This window comes from Haliotis rubra, unplaced genomic scaffold, assembly GCF_003918875.1.
Source record: "Haliotis rubra isolate DU_JTF1 unplaced genomic scaffold, ASM391887v1 Scf79, whole genome shotgun sequence".
NCBI lineage: Eukaryota > Metazoa > Mollusca > Gastropoda > Lepetellida > Haliotidae > Haliotis > Haliotis rubra.
The window spans coordinates 2264865-2286618 of NW_025767512.1; the positions used below are offsets into that span (position 1 = coordinate 2264865).

General features: G+C 40.8%; 1 long non-coding RNA gene across 1 annotated transcript; it reads right to left on the minus strand.

Annotated features, from left to right (window-relative positions):
- Positions 1-1606: 1606 nt before the first annotated feature.
- LOC124261161 lies at positions 1607-21025 on the minus strand. The gene is made up of 4 exons (XR_006894266.1): positions 20921-21025; positions 13447-13451; positions 5334-5339; positions 1607-1616 (listed from the first exon to the last, which is right to left on the minus strand). It is a non-coding gene; the product is annotated as an uncharacterized LOC124261161 (long non-coding RNA).
- Between the last annotated feature and the right edge of the window lie 729 nt (positions 21026-21754).

Sequence of the window (21754 nt, forward strand, 5' to 3'; positions counted from 1 at the left end):
CAAAATGTCTTGATAAATACCCATCAAAGCCAGTACAAGCGACACACACCTTAAGATGGTATTATTGCGTAGAGCCAAGGAGGTTAGAACCTTTACTATCGAGGCAAATTACCAAAATTAAGGAACAACTGTTCAGCATTCACAATTTCTCCTCAAATGTGTTTTCTGAAATATAAAACGATTAACCCCACTGGCTTCGCTCCAAACGTTAATATATTTGCTCATAATCTCCCACATTCATGAGTTTAAGGATGCTTCCCATCACGATGCCATAATACACTCACCCTTACGACATCTCGTTAACCCTTTCAGGCTTCCGGATGTAATGATTTTCATCTCGTCCGTAAAATCTGGTCCAGAGCAATGAAACCGAGGTCTCTAATCAATTACAGCTGTTCAATTTATTTTCTTTTACATTTCCCAATATTTTGTAGCTTTGTTACTTTATTTCTGCGTTTTTCTAGTAATCTCATCTCTGAAGTGTCTTTTTTATATAATGAAATGTTACTCAAATTGAGCAGCGGGCACCATCATGCCCCTTAGAACAGACCCGAATGAAATATATTTGCTTTATTGGCATGAAACCGCAAATGAATAAATATCTATGCATTATGTGCATGCAGCTGCATCAGAGAAGTGTTTGCTGTCAACAAATTAAGCAACATCAAAGCTGGGATATTCATCTCAATTCAAAAGACGAGCCGATGATCATGCGAAAGAGTTGCTTCACTGACCAAAGACCGTTTGTTCGTCGCCATTTAGATGCCGTCACATACTTTCTGAACATGATGTTGTACGATTCCGACAAATGTTCCAAAATGCTGTGTTGAAGATTATGAAAAGAGAGTTAAAGAAATCAAAAATTCTTCAGCAGTATTTTGGAATCATATTAAGAACAGAAATTACCAATTCAGCATGAAGGCTCTTCGTATTGAACGCTTATGCCAATATGGGTGACGTCAGTTTCACGGCGCTTGTGCGACCATTTTATTTGCTTGGGTCAAGCAGTTTTGGATAATCTTTAGCCATAGCCGATAATTCTGTTCATAATTAACATCGACAGAAAAAGAGGAGAGTATACGCATGTACAATGATCCGATCATCTGATTCAAGTGTCCATGTTATCGAAACGTAAATCATAATTTAAATCCAGTTTTGTTTCGTTTGGTTGATTTGTTGTTTAACGCCGCACTCAGCAAGATTCCAGCTATATGGTGACGGTCTGTAAACCATCGAGTCTGGACCAGACAATCCAGTGATCAACAGCATGAGCATCGATCTACGCAACTGGGATACGAAATCCAGTTACGCATGGAGAAACATTTTCCAGACAGTAACCGAGCATGAGTGGAGGGTACCTCGGACCCTGCTTAATGAGGCTTCACGATGTACTGAATGAGTGAGTTAGTGAGTGAATAGCAATTGAAAGAGGGTGGATTTGGCTGCAAGTGACATGCCACTGCAATGTTTTTCGAGATACCATACTTGTTGTAGAACGTCCGTTGGGTAGAGAGAAGTAAATCTTTTCTAACGATTTTCAGTCACGTGTTACTTCCTGCCTTCCTGTCATCGAGTAACTCTCGATGAACTCCTCTATGACTAACAGGGTCATACCACTGAGCCGAAAACATTGTTCAGGACACGGTATGCGAGCTGCGAGGTAGCCATAGTGTGATCCTCTAAACCTTTAATGCAAAACAATACCTAAATACACCACAAACACACTCTATTTCTATCCTCGCCTGTCTTAAGTCTTCCAGTTATGACGGTATAAAATTGAAACAGCACGAAAACCGGATAATCATTTGGGCGATTAAGGAAATGACCCTTTGATGTCTACTTACAAGAGGATCATCTTGGATAAGTATATAGTCGGGCTAAGTTGATAATGTCTAGCTTGAGTATGTTTTGGCAATATCATATCAGCTTAAAACCTTTGTGAAACACGAACAGTTTTAGTCTCAATACCAATGAAACTTACGGAAAGGTCGATCTGTATGTCATGTCAAAAGATTGCCAGATATGTAAATAATCAGAATAGACTTGAAAAGATCCAATCATCATTAAAATCTCATTTTAACCCAATATATTCGTCGGCTTTGTCTTCAGGTCCCGAAGTGATGATGGCAAATAAGTGTTTTTGTCAATATTAGTCTGATCTGTATGAAATCACTTCCTCCAACCATAGTCAAAAATGTCAGATAAACACGAGCTGTTTCAATCCAAGTATATCTCAGAAATGACGGAAGTCTATCTTTCTATCCCCTCCAGAAGGGACGGGAATTTTTATCTTTTCGTATTCATGGATATATGGATGGTTTCATAAGACAGAGCATCAATACAAGTGTGAATGATTGGAGGTTTAGCTCATACTTAAGTGAGTGAGTGAGTTCAGTTTTACGCCGCTTTTAGCAATATCATGGCTGGGGACATCAGAAATAGGTTTCACACCCTGTACCAATGTAGGAATCGAACCCGGACCTCCGGCGTGACGAGCGACCACTTTACTCACTAGGCTATTCCAGCGTCTCTCATACTTAGGGGAACATAGGTGCATATGTGATGATGAACTGAGTCTCAGGTCCTTACTCAGCATGCCAATTGTAAACGTCCTCAACCGGATCAAGGGAACATTTTCATCCAGACGTTTAGATAAATAAGATGAATTTAATTTAATTTTAATTGCATTTATATCATTTTGGTTATATCAACATATAATCCCCCAAATACGTTTGGCAATAGGCATTTTTCTGAAACTGAAGGAAAATAGTGATTTTGTTAACAAACCTTTGAGTGAGTAAGATTAGTTTTACGCCGCTTTTAGCAATAGTCCAGCAATATCACGGCAGGGGGGCACCAGAGATGGGCACACACTGTAACCATGCAGGGAATCGATCACGGGTCTTCAGCGTGACGAGCGAACGCTTTAACCTATCCCAGCGCCCTTAGAAACTTTCGAGCTGAACCACAAAGCAGAAATGTAGATGGGCATTGATATACTGAACATCACTGAAAACGTACCACTTATAAAAGTTCAGATTATTAAAAGCACGTGTAAGGAATAGATATTTTTTGAGTGGATAATAACAGATGGACGACTGACAAAAACAACAACACAGAAAAGACGCTCATTCGTTGAAATGTTCCACAGTCAGAAAGGATCAAACACACGTGGGGTCAAATCGAAAAGTCAATATCGCGTGTGACCGCCATTTGCATTGACACATGGCGGTTCAACGTCTCCTCATTGAGTCAATAAGCGTCCGAATAGAGTTCTTGAGGATGGCATTTCACTTCTGCAGAAGTGCAGTCTCAAGTTCCGGATGTTTCGCATCTGTTGTCGCCGCGAAAGACTTTGACCAATTTCGTCCCACAAGTGCTCCATGGGGGATACATCTGGCGACTGTGCTGGCCAATGAATAACCTGGATGTGTTGCTTGGCCAGATACTGCATGGAAAGTCTTGTTGTGTGTGCCCGTGCGTTGTCCTGTTGAAAAGTATGGACATCTTGGTGGTGATTGAAGACAGATACGATGTGATTCTGAAGAATCTGCTCACGGTAATAAAGGGCATTAACTCTCCCTTGACAGACATGAAGGCAGTCCTGTGATTGTAATTTATTCCACTCCAGACCATGACACTCCCACCACCGAAAGGTCTGTCTGAAGCACACACTCATCATAATAACGTTCACGACGTCTACGCCAAACACGTAATCGGCCGTCAGCATTACGAAGGTGAACACTTGACTCGACAGTGACTACCACACCATTGTTGTAACCTTTACTGAAAATGCCTGCTAGCCCATTGTATATGCTCATTACGGTGTCTGTCAGTCAGAATTGGTCCAACGTAAGGACGTCGAGCATGGAGCCCTGTAGCGTGTAGACGGCGTCGCATGGAGTCAGCGCTGATGACCCCCACGTCAACCTTGAACTAGTGCAGCAGTCCTGGCAGTCGGCAATGTTCAATCACTGATATGGACAAGGTCAATATGGCGATCCTCCTTGAGCGTCGTAACACGTTGGTGCCAAGGTCACTGAAGGTCACGGGTGCTGCCTGTCTACTGATGTCGTCTATGAAGCCTAACGATGGTGGAGTGGCCAAGTCCAAGTTGTCGAGCAATATCCCTGCTGCTGGTGCCCACCTGAATCATGCCTAGTGCACGTTCTCTTTCGTGAGGTGTTAACCTCGGCATCTCTGTCCTCGTTTCACAATCGTTAGTGAAGCAATGAGAATCGGTTCTCATACACCTGCTCTTAATGTCACAGTCAGTATGATTTCAGAATGAAATTCGCGCTTTTTTCATGGCGTGGCTGCATGTTGATGCATTTTGGAATTAAGAGTCATACTGTGGACAGGAATTTGTTTCTAAAGTATTTTTTCAACTGGACATGCCCTTCGACTTCATGTTAGTTATATTCATTGATCATTGTCATGCTGAAATCCATCTTGATGAAAATATGGACAATTTTAGACTGGTGCGTTTTCAATGATGTTCAGTATATTACAGCTAGAAAGGGCGATGAGGGAAATGGGGGAAAATGTTGTACAAAATATACGCTCTGACGAAAAAACAATTTACACAATGGGTCGTCATAACGTCAGTAATGGACTTGAAAGAACACTTTGGAAAACTAACGAATTGGTAAAATTGTTTACTACCAATCTCCAATTTAAACGGCTTATTTCTCCCGATCCTGTTGCTTAACAGACTTTAACTGTTATAGCTGGACATTGTCTTCGGACACTAAGCGTTCCGTGTACATTGGACGATTAAATTTCCTTTGATCAGACACGTGATTGGCTGATATGTGACATACTGCACGTGCAGTTCATGCTCCATGTGTATTGTTCAATACCCCACTTCGATTGTTGTCCGTAAATCAGGGTCTTTGACCCCTGCTGTTATCATCTGCCCGGATTATGAAGATCTGCAGGTTCAAAAGGTCATTTTTGCTTGTTCATCAGTGACAGAGCTGATCTCTGTGACCTCATGTCGTTAGTTCCTCAAACTAAATGACAGTGTTCGACTCATGGCGATGGCATATGTAAATGTAATGGTGGTGTGTGGTCCTTTGCATAGAGTTCAGGTCACAAATAAGCTGAAGTTTAGCAACGATGGGCGCGGAGTGTCTTTGGATGGGTGACCGTGTTTGGCAGCTTGACTCCTGAGAGTTTCTAGGACTTCAGTCCTGCACCACAAGAAGCATACGTGATACATGTGGTTTCACCTTAGGCAAGTGAGTTTGTTCAAAAATGCCTCTCTTCACCCGGTAGAAAATGGGTACCCGGTGGGATAATCATGTGACTATAACCTTCTAGCGCCTAACAGGCAGCTTGTTATAATGTGCTGTGCTTTGATTGCTAGCGCTATGAGCATACCTGGTGTTGAGTTTGGCGCTATATAAATAGACATATTATTATTATTATTATCATTATTACACGTAACCTCCCCGTCGTAAAACGACCAGAACTACGATCTATGACAATTAGTCTCCCAGACCCAACAGTCAATCCACAAAGGATTCGGACTCAAGTCTCGATTGTTAGCCAAGTCTGTATCGTCTCAGCTTCTGCAATTAGACATTGTTTAAATGTATGTTGATATATTTGGGTAATCCGCTACTACTATATCAACCCACACACAACACAAGACCTGAGTGAATAAACGACGTGTTTATTAGACTGTCAGCAAATGATTTGTGACTTTTCCAGCTTTCGCAGATAATCGCATTTACGGATTAAACTTACGATAAAGTTACGCACGCGCGTTATTTGACCAACGTGGAATACTAGCATGCAATACAGATAAACGCACTGCACCTTGGCTCTGTTAGCTAAAGAGATACTGATCCCGGATTCTGTCCGATGCTCGTTATCAGTGTGACCTTTTGGGAGCTTTAAGATACTGGAACGTGGTCAGTGGTCACTAGTCTAGCAGATCTGCAATATTTTCTAATTTCCAATAACATATACTGTCATAAAATATTCGTAAAACTTTGCCCATTTTCTTCATGTTAATAGATACATATGTCTGAATAAAATAACATTATTTCCGTTACTACATATGGGATTACAAGAGAATGGGCTTATGCACCCAAATGAAAGTGATTCAAGTCAAGCCATTTTTCACTTTATGCCTTTTTGTTAAACATATTTGACATACTGACACGTGTTATCATTCCAACACAGCTGTGTCTATTATCAAACTCAACACCTCGGAGGCGAAGAGTTAGTCAATAGAAAATTAATTGAAATGCAATGCAAATAACCACCAGATATACGATCACATGTACTTAGAGTCCACGTGAGTGACAGCTGTTATGTTCCCGTCAGTTCATATCTCCTTTGTGTGTTTTAATCATAGATTTAATACACTTATCTCGAAATTGGAGTCTACAAACTCCTGAATCATAGTGTATTTAAATATGGTGAATACGTGATATTTTGATGTGCATAATATCATAATCAGATCTTCAATAATACTACTTTCATCATTTAAATAAATTTAGTAACTGGATGTCGTCATTCTATACACAAAGAATTTAATTAAGCACCCCTGTATTTTTGCAATGATAGGTTTTCACCACGTACATAAAACTAACCCGTATGATCCTTTGACTCATAAAAAAACGACAAAATGATTGGCATCCATGTTGATTTCATGATGACAATTGCTCATTTAAGAAATCACTGATTTCATACAAAACCATGTTGGTACAAGTATTGCCCTGGCATGAGTAATCTTGAATGTATTGGTGAATGTGAACATTCAAGATGTCATTTTGCGTGTCTTACACGATTCAGGGTCAATACCGAGTATAACCTCCATGTGACTGCATGACAGCCAGCACTCTCCTCATAATACACCCCTGTCAGCCTCCTGATCCTCTGAAGGGGCAGTCTACGCCATTCCTGGTGTAAAGCAGCTTCCAATTGGGTCAGGTTCTCTACAGGTGGATCCCTTTGTTGCACACGACGACCAATCATGTCCCAGATATGCTCCAGAGGGTAAGATCGGGGCTCATTCAATCGTGAGATGTGTCACGGGGTGCTTAAGTAAGTTCTTTGTGTATATATAAGTAGGACAATATCTACACGAATACATATGTAAACAATATATATTCAATATATACTATCCCAAAAAAGAAACGAATAGACGTTTTGCATTTTAAAAAATCTATTAATTACCTATTGTGTTCAGGCAATCGTCAAAATATGTAACCAAAGTGTTGATAACATGATTTTACACAATTGCACAAGTAAAATATCGACATTACCTGAAAATGTTGATTTTCATGAGATTTCTTACAAGGATTAAAAAGGCATCGCCACAACGCAACAGCAATCACGTTCCAGCTGAAATTGTGCAGCAAAGAGCATGCACTGTCTGGATAAAAAAGATCAGATTACTTTTCGGAAATTTTGAAGGAGTTTCAAGGTCAAATGACTACGCTAATGGGACATCGCCATTGAAAGAATGAACGCTGGAGATTAACAATCTTCTGTTGCCAGGCGTCTGAATGTTAGTCTGAGCACGATATCACGATTGCAGCTCCTTACTACCAAACAGGTATAACAAATGACCGCCCCCGTACAGGCAGACCTCGAGTCACCACTGCAGGCAAAGATCGGTACATCCGGGTACTACATTTGCGTGATCCTACTGCCACGGGTGAGAGTACAGCAGCCAGGGTGCCTGGACTTCGGATGATATCCGGTCAAACTGTGCGGAACAGGTTGAGAAAGATTGGACTCAGAGCCAGGAGCCCCGACGTCGGGACCGTGCTACGTCGTCACCATCGCGCTCAACGTGTCCGTTATCTAAAATTATCCACTTGGTTGTATAGACATTTCCTTCTTCTAACCTAATGCAAAAGATTCATGTACTAAAGTCTATTTGTAGACGAGTTATACATGCTTGAAAATACAACATTTTCGCAACAGATTTCTTGGTTATGCGTTTCTTTGTTTAATAGTATATAACTCCGTTGAGACAATGATCATGATCACCAGCTGACTAAGACGAGTTCAGCTCCCGTGAACACCAGGTGTTATCAGTGTAGGGCAGTGATTCATGTAGACCTTTTCTCATGACGGTTATCAGCAGTGTCCAGACTCGTCAGATGCTGAGACTTAAACGTTCAATAAGAACATTCCGATAACACTGGGGTACTGGGATGCTACAACTATCCTTCTGGCAACAATCGACATATCTTTTCAATATTTTTTCCGTGTTGCTCAACCTGTCTATCTGTCCCTCCATCTATCAGTCTGTCAGTCAGACAATGATCTGGTAATCTGTTTTCCAACCGTGCCCAACTGACCCAAATCGTCTGGTATTCCTTATCCTGATATCTGAAGACTCAGCATATCTCTGTTGAAACATTCTTCCTGTATTACCCTCGCAGCATTCTGATTGGCGCAACAGTTGAACCAAATCTATTAAATTTATTAAAAGAATTGTATAGGCTTACCAGGGAAAACCGTCGATGAATCATTCCAAACTAAAGGTTCGAAACACGTAGACGATACCAACATTAAATGCATCACAACAAAGAAACAATTCTGGTTTGTATCACTTCATCCACCCACCAGGAAAGTGTGTGTGTGTGCGTGCGTTCATGCGTGCGTGCGCGCGCGCGTGTGTGTGTATGTGTGTGTGTTTGATATTACGTGGCAGTGTATTTGGAAATCACATTAGTGGACAATTTCAAATTGTGCCCTTTTAAGGACCACCTATGCAAACACAACCGCCATAATCACAAACAAAACGAAAAACAAGACACCATGAGAAAGAGTGCATAAACTTGCCCTTTTTGTATTTGAAATGCTAATGGATAGACAACATCGAATGTTATAAATATGAAACGTCAAATGACTCCATAAAATCCCTCTATCAGGGCCAAGGCAAGCAAGATGCACTTAAAGTTATATTATTCTGTAGGGTCAGGGAAGTTAGAACCTCTTCCACCAAGACAAATATTTAATAAATGTTGCCCAACACCAATTATACCATGAAAATGCTTGCTAATTAACATATCAAATTTCATGATAAAATACTGATGAGTACCAAAACAAGCAGCAAGAACTTAAAGGTTGTATCATTGAATAGAGGCAAGCATTTTACAACCTTTACCATCTTGGCAAATTACCCACAATAAGGAACAACTCTTCAGCATTCACAACTTCTCCTCAGAAAACGATTAACCCCACTGGCTTCGCTTTAAACATTGATATATTTGCTCATAATCTCCCACATTCATGAGTTTAAGGATGCTTCCCATCACGATGCCATAATACACTCACCCTTAGGACATCTCCTTTACTCCTTCATGGTACGTATGTAACGTAGCGTAATATTACTTATCCAATTAAAAACGTTTGCCAATTAACAGATCACATGTTTCGATAAAATCCTCTCCAGAGCCGATGAAGGCAACGCGCACTTAAAGGTAGTGTTAGGGCGTAGAGGCAATGGGTTTAGACCCTTTTGCATCCAGACAAAGTACCCACGATTATGAATAACTGTTTATTATTCATATGTTCACCTTAAATGTTTCAACTTTCATTCCAGAGTGGTCATGATTTTTCCTTCATTGTGAAACGTTTCACCCTACTGGCGTCGCTTGAAACATTAAACTATTTGGTCATAATCTCTCACATTCATGAGCTAAATGGCGCACCGCGCGCAACATGATGTCATTATGTTAACTCTTACAAGGCTTAGAGATGTAATGATTTTCATTTGGTTTCCAGCAATAAAACTGAGGTCTCTAATCAATTACAGCTGTTCACTTTTCTTTTGACATGTTCTCAAAATGAGCAACGGGCACGATCAAGGCCTTCAGAAAAAAAACACTGAACAAAAAGTTACACCCGTTGCACAAAGCTACAGCTTGTTCACCTTGACCTGAGCTATTCTTCATATGCATGATCCGGGAGCTCAAATGGCACAAACGGCAGGTCGAGTTAACTTCATTAAATAGAGGAGCAGAGATTGTTATTGATTTGCGTTCGTGTGAAGCATGCATGCATGCATTCGTTACAGAACCTGTCCCGGAAAACAACACTTGTGAAAAAAACAATCATTTCATGTTTTAATTGAATTGTTTATACAATTATATGCTATCTAGTTTGGTTTGCTTACTTTACAACGTACATATCTAGACGACAGTTACTTTCACAATCCGGTTCACTCTCGCTATCAATCACCACCTATAGACTACCATCTGTAGCTTCTTTTTTAAAGAAAGTTAAAGTTCGACCGTGAGATGAACACTTAGCCCAAACCTTAACTAAGGTTGAAATCATCAGTGCAGGAGACTCAATCATGTCCGTAGTTACTGTTGTGGGTCCCCGTCCGAATAGATAAACAACAGATGGTTTGACTGTGTAGCTTAATGTGGACAATTCTATTATCCACCATATTTTTGTAGATATGCCATGTTAAAACCATGTGGAACACGAACAGTGTTTATCAGAAGACACAAATACAACAGAAAATACAGAAATGTTGATTTAATTATCTTCTTGGAAGCACGCCAGATGTGTATATTCGGACCAGACGCATAAAAACCGTAATCATCATTTAAACCTCGCAGTATTAGTTTATATATCTTTACCTGCTGTAACATCATGCTTCCACACATTGATGTCAAATAAGTGTTTCTTCAATATCAGTCAAGCCTGAAAGAAAATGCTTGAAATGGCAGCATATAAAGTTAAGGAAACACGTACCGACTTAAACCAAATGCAACTTAGAAATAACCCAAAAGTCAATCTTGCTATCCCCTACAGAGCAGGTGCTTTCAGACGTATTCAGTTGAACACGCGATAAGAAAGTCTGTATGTGCTAGATGGGGACCAGCTATAAATATTACATTTTACCAAGGATTGGGAAAGCATTTATCCAACTGCAAACTGCCACAGTTAAGTGTTTTGCACTCTGTCTTGACATGTAATGATTGATCCGTCTGTGCATTAAGTACGTTGTTATAAGAATATATCTCCATGGCACCCACTGGTATAATCATAACTCCGACCTTTTTATCAACTTGGCCAACCAGATCGATTATGTTTACCCACTGGACAAATATGTAGTAATGACGTTTTGATATATTGTTAATTCATTGAAAATAATGTGAGGGTTTTATGTTTAGTGGTCTCCAGTGAAATGGTGAGGGGAGTTAGCTGCCCCCTGCTGCCGACATTTTCGGCTCGGGAATCATTCCTAAACTGAACTTTTCATTAGTGCGGATGGTTTGTTCTTGGAGCCTCCCACGTGGACGCATGTTCATGATGCTTGTGAAATTTGTCACATTGGCTGATGTTAAGTTGTGCTTGATTTATGTTGTGCTTGATTTACAGATGTTTGTTTTGCAGGAGGCCAACAAGTGCTCACGGCCAAGGATCTTGGACCCCGCCTCGAGATTTGATCACGAATAGATATCTTGCATCTCAGATAGGAGTTTGGATCCCGACTCGGGTAATTGCATCACGAAATGATACCGTGTGATCACGACTTGAGTACATGCATCATAAGAAGAGATCTTGCGCATCATAAAAAATATTTTATCGTGTGCAGGGAGCAGGGATCACGACTTAAATGAATGCATCAAGAAAATACATCTTGCATTGCGTGCCCAGAGTGTAGATCACGACTTAAGTAATTGCATCATGAACAGACGAATCGCTAAAAGGGATCTTAGATCACGACTTGAGTAAGTGTACCACGAGAGGACATCTTGCATATTAGCATTTGGTTAATTTAGAGCATTATATAAGGTGCAAATACACATTTCTGAATTTCAGATCGATTAAGTTGCAACCCTAGATTCTCGCTTCCGCTCCGGTAATCATGAAAGTAGAACATCTACTGCGACACAAATACTTGATCGTTGTCACATCGTCTTGTGGTCGAGAAAACAACTCTCTGACCCAACCAAATCGGCACATGGTCAAGTCGACAAGAGGTAAGGAACAGGGAGATCCCGGATCGTCATCAGAATGACGGGACATCGGGAACACAAATTATCTCTGATCACGACCGAATCGAGACGTGGTAAGGAGTGCATGGAGAGTGATAAGATTGATGATTGAGAAATTAGGTCAATCATGACCTTGACCAATAACATTTGACAAAACAACAGACTACTTTGATCAACAATTTATCGCGATTGTCTCGCTTCGATTGTCTCAAAATCGACTTTTTAATCAGGACTGGGTCGAGAATCTAGAGATGGCATGAGGTTAAGGGCTCTCTTTATCAAAGTGAACTGGTGATATCTCCATGCACATTATATCTTTTGTGATGCAAAATGATATATCACTTGAAATTGAAATCTAGAATGATGGCAATTGGAGTAGCCAGCCAGATAGATTTAAATCCAGCTAGGGTCCATACAGGTAGCAAACGTACAATAAGTCCTCATGTTCCCAGCATGGTGATCTACCTTCAGTTGCTGGTGATCGCCAGCCGGTTTATAAAGTGTACTGTCGATAATATTTGTTTAACTTTAAAGTTACGTGCCAGTTTTAATTCTCTATCTGTGACAATCTAGTTATTTTATTTTTTAGTTTATAATTCAATTGTGTTTATTGTTAATTTATAACTTTTTAAGTCACAATATGGCTGAAATATTGCCAATGTGACTATAAATCTTAACTCACTCACTCACTCACTCACTCACTCAAGCATGTGGGCCCATGTATCATACACTTTGTGTGACAAACCACAGCGTTTATCCTCCCTTATTTAACACCTGGTGTTCCTGGAAAACGTGGCACCTGGTGTCAGACAACAAGCTGACGTGACAAAATGCAGTGTGTGGCCAATTCTACATGTCTAATCAGTCACATGTTACCGCTGGGTTTGGAGTGAGTGAGTGAGTTAGTATTTAACGTCACATCGGCAATACGCTGGGTTTGGAGTTCCCATGTAGTGGTACTGTTCATTTGACAGGGAGATAGATGTCTGTCTATTGCAATTGTGACCCATGGAAGTGACAGATATTTTAGCTTTTTCACGAGTGAGTGTGAGAGAGTGAGTGAGTGAATGAGTGAGTGAGCGAGCGAAGGTGGGAACAGAGGTGTCACCAGTACTGTCAAACCTAGCAACCTAACCATTGTCGACCCTGGATTCGAACCACAGGTTTCTGACGCTAGTCACACCAAAGAAGAGCCATGAAAGATGTATGTCGTATTCTTAGAGTATACTACTCACACTTTGCTAAGGATCACAAGAATTCGCAACTTTACTTAAACGTAGATTTATAATTTGAAATTGTATCCATTAAAAACTGGATAAATAATGATATGGTAACACATCTTTAGGAAAACAGACAACCGAATGCACTTGATACATGAGTAACCATAAAAATGGTTACCATGTCACCAACCAATCATTTTGGTACTCGTGGAACGAGTCATTGACAAGTACACAACACCTGTCAAAAGCAGGCAAGGGATCCACAAGATGCAGTGACATACTGAAAACTTGGATCCATGCTTGCAAAAGGCTTAGATATTTAAACCAAATTTGAACCCACATCATAGTTTTCTGTGTGAATAGCATATTTTGAGAAAAATGTCAAATACATGTACAATTTGCCTAATCTCAGTGTACAATGTTTATTATGAACGTCATAAATAAACCGCAAGTGAATACAATTCTTGCCCTTGATGAGTTACATTGCATAGGCCGTACCAAACAGGCTACAGAAATGAACACCATTACACAGCCTCTATTGACAAGTACTAGAGTTCAGGTCTGTCCCAGAAAGTCCCTCATTATGGCGAGGTAATTTCGTATGAATATTCACATCAGTCAACATTGGTTAGTCCAGCAGAAAGAATGGAGGGATCAGAGACTTGGTTTCGTGGTATAACCATATGCGAATCGCCCGCCCGATAACAATATATAATATATGTCTAGCTCCATTCTGGGTATATATTCCTTGCAATTCTTTCGGTGGATGAATTCCTTAATTTCCAGTTGTTATATTACCATGCCACTTTGACATTAGGCATAACTGGTTTGATTCCTCACTAGATTGTCATTTGTCTAACATGAACCAAATAAGACAGCATTTTTATCTTTCCAGGGCACAATTACCTTTTTTAATATTTACACATAAATAATTTGGTTGCTTATCTAGCAAGAGCTGTATCGTAGCAGTGTAATGTGAGGTCATTTTAATAATATTTGTATTATACACTTTGACAAAGAATTGGTTTCGTGGACCTTTAATGCTTAAGTGCTATCGTATGTGACGGGAAATTACATCTTGGTATTTCTACCCCAGCGCCCTCTGGAACCTTCGAGCTAAACCACAGAGCTGAAAAGTATCTGAGTATTGGTTGGTAGAGCTACAAAGGGGATGGCCTGGAATTGGGGTGTTTTACAATATATACGCAATATATACGCAATATATACGGGGCTGAAAGAGAAACATGTTACACGCTGTGTCGTCATTACGACAGCAACGGACTTGAACGTACTTTTTGAAAACATAACGCCGCACTCACCAATATTCCAGCTTTAAAATAATCAAGTCTGGACATTCCAGTGATCAACATCATGAGCATCGTTCTACGCAACTGGAATCCCAGGCCCGTAGCAAGCCATTTTTTCCGTGTAGGCCCGATACGGTGACATGTGTCAACCAAGTCATCGAGCCCGACCATCTGAGCCCGTTAGTTAACCTCTTACGACAAGAATGGATTACTGAAGTCCATGTCTACCCCGGATCTTCGCGGGTGGCATTTCTAGTACCATATGAATGGATGCAGGAGTCTTTCACCGAAATGCGAACCCTTGAGATACAGATCGAGATTATGGCTGTGTGTGTGTCTGTTTCTGTAGGAAGGTGTTATTAATTGATTAAGGATTTGTCCTTACAATGAGGGTGCATAACTCACTTCCGGTACATATCCCTGTAAAACTATAGAACAAAAAGGACGACGTGAGATAAGGCTCCTGTAAATGTCAAATTAGGGATTATATTTTTACACTTGAAAGTTCGGCATGATAAAATACTCATGAAACATTGAAACTAGTAAATCTGGCTGGCTTTTGCAAAGAAAGTAAGCTTTGAAGTCCTGATCCAAAATAAATTTTTATCTCATATCTCTCTCCTAAGCAAATCAACTTGGGTTAAAGATTTTCTTTTGTTTACATATTACTAAAGTGTCGTCATGAAATCAGTCAAGTCCATAAAGAAAGTCTCCCAGTCACTTGATACTTTTTATAGCACTTTTTACAATGTTTGCGGATTTCTTAAACTGATCTTAAAAGGACATCATCATGCATTGTCCATTCGATGACATGCAACCCCGTCGTCAGTGACCTGGCCACCCGAATCCGTTAGGCGCTAACACCATAAGAACGGTTTGATGAAGACCAGTTTTAGCCCAACAAATTAGAAATGCATTACTTCATAAATCCCTACTTTTCAGCAGAACCAGTGAACATCCTCGTATCCGTGAAGATCCGGGTTAAAGTTGGGCTTCAGCAACCCCATGCTTGTGGTAAGAAACGACTAAAGGGATCAGGCCCTGATTTCTCGAAACAAACTTAAGTCTGAGTTTCGACTTAAGTTAGAGTTTTTACTCAAATTTGAAAAAAAATGCATTTCCCATAATGAACTAAAATCGATATTAAACTCAAACATAGTAGACAGTTTGAGTTTGGTGGATCGATTACTTAAGTTGTTTGGGCTTTTTTATTTAAAAAATGCAGTTGAGTTAAAAATTCAGCTGTTTCAAATTGTCCAACTCAGTTTGAAATTTGAGTAAAAACTTAAGTTTGTTTCGAGAAATCGGGCCTGATGATCAGACTCGCTGACTTTATGGACACATTCTATTCCAGTACCGTAAATCGATGCTCATGTTATTGATCACTGGATTGTCTGGTCCAGACTAAATTATTTGCACCCATACAGCTGAGTGCGGCGTTAAACAACGGCAAATAATTCACTCCGCCAAGTTTCATTGTAGCATCAGTGTCATGCCTGTATTGGTATGCCTGATGACCTTACGGTTGGCGAATATGGCCTTCTGTGACATTGTATCTTCATGTCATGCTTGATATCTGTTGAGAGGAACATCACAAGAAAGGACTCTACATCGATGCCAGAGAACAGTCTCGTAAAGAACAGCGTGTCTGGTCAGAACTGCATTCACGAGTATCGGGAAAATAAGGTGGAGCATCTTAGGGTTATATCATAGTCTGGACTTTCCCTTAGAAATCAGTTGTATTTTAGTGTGTGATAGGAGACCGTGTGCCGGCCAAGTGTGAATTAGACAAGGATGTACCATCAAGGTTTGGACTTGCAGAGGGCAGAATGTTTCTGGGTGAATTCTGAAGTTCAGGATCTTACAGCGAGACCATTCGTTATTGACCTTTGTACAAACCTCATCAATCAAGGAAACAAATTGTGAAAATTTATGAAATAGACAGTTATTCGGACACCTCTCGCGATAACAAGCACCATTCAGAGCTACGACAATGATTGGTAGCCGATTACTGCAAATATTGACTCTTCCGTGTGCCTTTCTCGTGGCCACGAGATTTCAGCGAGACGAGATGGCTGAACCTGGTTATCAGTGAGTTGTTCTTCAGTTGGTCAAACGCGATGTCTATTGGGTAGTTTATAATTGGTGTCTAGCCAGTTAACAAGTCAGGCAAACTTGTTTATGGGTATCGTGTCATTAGCGCACGGTCATCTTACAACAAAATAAATGTCCGATATCGCCAAACAATCTTATCAATTTGACCTGGCGATCGATAAGGCTGTGAGGACTCCATTCACCCGAAGACGTCGCAAGCGCTCCAGTGTTACTTTAGTAGACAGCTGTGAAGACGGAACAAACACAGTATGTCATCCTGCTCTGGTGACACTATTACATTGAAAGTGACAGGCTGTTGTTTCTTTTTGTTGACCTAGCACCTGTTATGACTCATATATATATCTGACTCATGTAAATGCCCACCAAGAATGCATTTATCTTGCTGACAGCGTGGGCTTGAAATGTATATGGTTGAGAGGCATTCACAATTTATTCATATCATGAATAAATGTATCAGCGGTACAAACAATATGAATATTGCATTATCCATCATGAAAGAAGACCTTCAATTGTAGGTTTGGACACCAGCTGTTCAAATGGACTGCTTCGCCTCCTGAACTGTTACCGTTATGGTTGTTTGTTTGTTTGTTGTTTAACGCCGAACTCAGCAATATTCCAGCTACATGGTGGCGATCTGTAAATAATCGAGACTGGACCAGACAATCCAGTGATCAACAACATGAGCATCGATCTACGCAACTGGGATACGATGGCATGTGTCCACCATCAGCAAGCCTGACCACCTAATCCCGTTAGTCGCCTCTGGTGACAAGCATGGGTTACTGAAGACCAATTCTAACCCGGATCTTCACGGGTCTTCACAGCTGAGGATGGACGTTCCAAAAGCATTTCTAAGTTTGTTGTTAAACATACACTCAGTAATATTCAAGCCAGAGGATACATATCTGTAAAATGTCGAGTCTGGACCTGAAGTTTAGTGACTGACATCATGAGCACAGATCTTCGGAGTTGGAATAGGATGGCATAAATACGTCAACCATTTCATCAAACCTGACCACCCGATCCCCTCAGTTTTCATTCATATGTGCACCAAATGTGTGTTGCTGAAGATCAGTGTTTTCAACTTTATTGAATCTTACGACTATATATTACACCATTTTTCCGGATACAGTTTTGCATTAATCTCACCCTCAAAAGTGCGTGAGCAGGCTATGAAAACCTCTTCCAGCATTATTAGGGGTGGGTATTGCAGAGAATTTTCGTATTGCGATATATTGCGATGCGAAAGCATGTATTGCGATATGTATTGCAATATATTGCATGAAGTATTTAAAAAAAAACAACTACTTATAATCGAGTAAATGTTTCATTCATAGAGCAAAAACACAGCAAAATCACTATGCTTGATTAAGCTTTAATAACAACTTTTAATCATGATAAAATAGAAATGTGAATATTTGGCACAAATGAAACAAGGAAATATTCGAAGATTTCTGAGTGTTACGAAGTTTTTCGAATGCAAGTCAAAATACCGGTTTCCGATCAGCATATCGCAATACGTATCGTTTTCATGTCTGAACCGATAAATACCGGTAAACCGGTTATATTGCGCAGCCCTAAGCATTATTATATTTCTTCTAGGAGCATCACGCACTGACGCAATCGAACACCCGCATTAATTATAAAGTTAATACCTCAAGCACTAATACCTTATCGTCTTACTGTAATTCATAGTTTTTCTCAAGATAAAGAATTGTTTACAGCTCTTGTTTACTCGAACACAAAGAACACCCAGCATATAATCTCATAAAACATTGAAAAGTGACATTTAGTAGAAAGATGTTACATTCTAAAAGTAACAATCTCTACATTGTGTGAAACGTAGCTTCTATAATACTTACGCTGACTCACCCATTTAAAAAGCCTCCTGATATTTCATACGATCTGATCTACTCTGAAGCGTAAATAACATATGGCTTCTTCTGTCGTCTAGTCCGATAAAATTTAACTGTAACATTATTTTGATCTGAGAAGAAAACATGGAACAGCCTCCGTATTTTCCGCATAACATGAGAATGACGCTAAAATTAAACGATATATACTGGAAAAATGAAAAAAAAATCTTTTCTCGTTTATTCTGTAGTCTAAAAGGTCGCTTTATTTTGAGGTCTCTGATTGTTACGCAACCCTGTTCATGAATGTTTATTATTTATGGAATTACTTTAATGTTTCTCATGGTGATGAATTCGATACACGAAAATAAGCCCCGATATGTGAAATATCACAAGGAATGTATTAGAAATCGTGAGTGGTTAGTCACTGTGTAAGCTATGTTCATCCATGACGTTTTCACCCTATTCTGTCTCCAACAACTTTGGGAATATTTCAAATAGGTGCCATACTCGGATCTAGAATGATTTGGAAAGTCTAGAATGCCCTTCCTCTAAAAAATACAGATTGTTCTGTGCTCCATTTTGATTTGTTTTATCGATACATATTTGTTACATATTTTTTTTTAAAAGATATCTTTATTTCTAGGACTAAATGTATGTGTGGGTTTACAATGTTACAACTTCAAAAGATGTTGGAAGAAATAACTACCTATTGATTACATCCCTTGTCGTAACGCAAAGTAAAACAGAGTTGAACTCAAAGGTTTGGACTGTCACCTGAAAAAAATAACGAATCAGATTCCACGCCAAAACAGTTTCAGTAGCGTTCAGCAGTGCCGTTGTCACGCTGTCATCTTCGTCAGCTATTAGAAGAAACGGTCACATGACTGACATTCGACAGTGAAAACAAAATATCACCAAATCATCATATTACTTGGTGTGAACCCTTGACTTGGTGAATGAGTGAGTGGATGGGTGGGAGGATAGGTGAGTTTGAGTGATGAGTGGGTGGGTGAGTGAGTGAGTGGGTGGGTGGGTGGGTGGGTGTATGGGTGAGTTTGAGTGATGAGTGGGTGGGTGAGTGAGTGGGTGGGTGGGTGAATGAGTGAGTGAGTGAGTGGAAGGGTGGGTGGATGGTTGAGTTTGAGTGATAAGTGGGTGGGTGAGTGGGTGGGTGGATGGGTGAGTGTGAGTGATGAATGCGTGGCTGAGTGAGTGAGTGGGTGGATGGGATAGCTTGGATGGGTGAGTGTGAGTGATGAGTGGGTGGGTGGATGGGTGAGTGTGAGTGATGAGTGGGTGGGTGGGTGTATGGATGGGTAAATGTGAGTGATGAGTGGGTGGGTGAGTGAGTGAGTGAGTGGTGGGTGGGTGGATGGATGGGTGAGTTTGAGTGATGAGTGGGTGGGTGAGTGAGTGGGTGAGCTCCATGACAGTCTGGTGTCATGATGTAACTATGTATGGAAGTGTATTCGTGCCACAGTTTTTAAACATATCATCTACGAACAAGATAGTATCACTTTCACCTATGAACAAGGGACATTTTACATTTCTCTACGTAGATTATACTTGTATTTACGTACATGGTATGCAATAATCTACTCCGAGAGAAGGTAACAAGCCGTTGCCAATCACTTCAAGGTCAACGTTCGGACCATCTACAGGCTGCAGCAACGTTTCCGGGCCACCAACACCACAAATCGCCCCCGTACTTGCAGACCAAGGCTTACCACAAGATGACAAGACCGACATGTTGTGCGACAGCAAGTACAGAATCCCTCATTGCAGGCATCTGAAACAGCACGCCAGACAATGGGAACACACGGAAGACCAATCAGTACTGATACAGTATGCTGGCGTCTTAACAGCGGGAACCTCCATTGCCGTAGACCTTACTGTGGACCTATCCTCACCCCTCCTCATCGGCGTGAACGTCTACAGTTTGCCCTACAACAACAAAACTGGCGATACAGGCAGTGGAGAACTGTTCTGTTCACAGATGAGAGTCGGTACTGCGTATCAACTGCAGATGGCAGAACAAGAATATGGCGACGATGTGGCCAGCGTTACCCAGACCAATGTGTTATGGAAAGAGACTCATAGGGAGGTGCAAGCATCGTGGTATGGGGTGGAATAGGCCTGAACCAGAAAGTGGGTTTTGGGGTGTTCCAGAACCTTGGCCCAGGGACAGGAGGCGGCATCACAGCGGTGCGCTACATCGACCAAGCTCTCACAGACCCCACGTCATACCACATTTCGCACGTCACCGGAACAACATTTTCCAGCTTGATAACGCCCTGGCCCATACTGCCAGAGATACACGGGACTTCCTACAGCAGAACGGTGTCAACGTTATGCAGTGGCCAGCCCTTAGTTCTGATTTCAACCCAATTCAACATATTTCGGATGAAATTCAGAGGAGACTGCATAACAGCCGATTTATTGCTCCAGTCTTTTCTCAGAGTGTGGTTCAAGGTGCCAATGGCCTTCATCAATCGATTGGTGCACTCCAAGCATAGACGCTGTGCTGCAGTTATTGCCGCTCGTGGTGGTCAAACTAGATATTGAAGTCAAGAGTCTGAATGGACTGCAAACGTTTACGTAATGTCTTGAAATTGTGCTGAGTTATTCATTGATGTGTCAAGATACTGTACACAAAAACATTCTTTGATCCGCTTATTATGTCAATTTCTAAGATGCTTTGGTGAAAGATCAAAAGCGCCGACAGTACTTTATCAGGCGATAATGTGCACTTTTTTGCATTACGTCACAATGTATTGGCGTCACTGCGCCTTTCTAGTCTGCCCCCTCATAATCGAACGTATCCTTAGTAACCGGACGCTATCCTTCCTGAAAATAAAGATGGCGTTTCAGCATCGACTGTCAATCGGAGAAGTTGTATCTAAGAACTGGTTGCCGATTTGATTACAGTGACTATCTATTTTTGAATTCGTACTGACGTTGTTTTTTGCTACTGAGTATATATTGTGTCAACTATATCCAGCAAGGGTCGCAGCTTCGCCAGACAATATCACGGCGTCAGTAACGAGTGAGTGAGTGAGTTTAGTTTTACTCCGCTTGTATAATTTTCCCAGCAATATCACGACAGGGGACACCAGAAATGGGCTTCACACATTGTACCCATATGGGGAATCGAACCTGTGTTTTCGGTGTGACGCGTACGCTTTAACCACCACAGGCTACACCACCGCCCCCGCAAGTAACGATACGCAAGATTTTAATACATAATGAGATGTACTAGATCA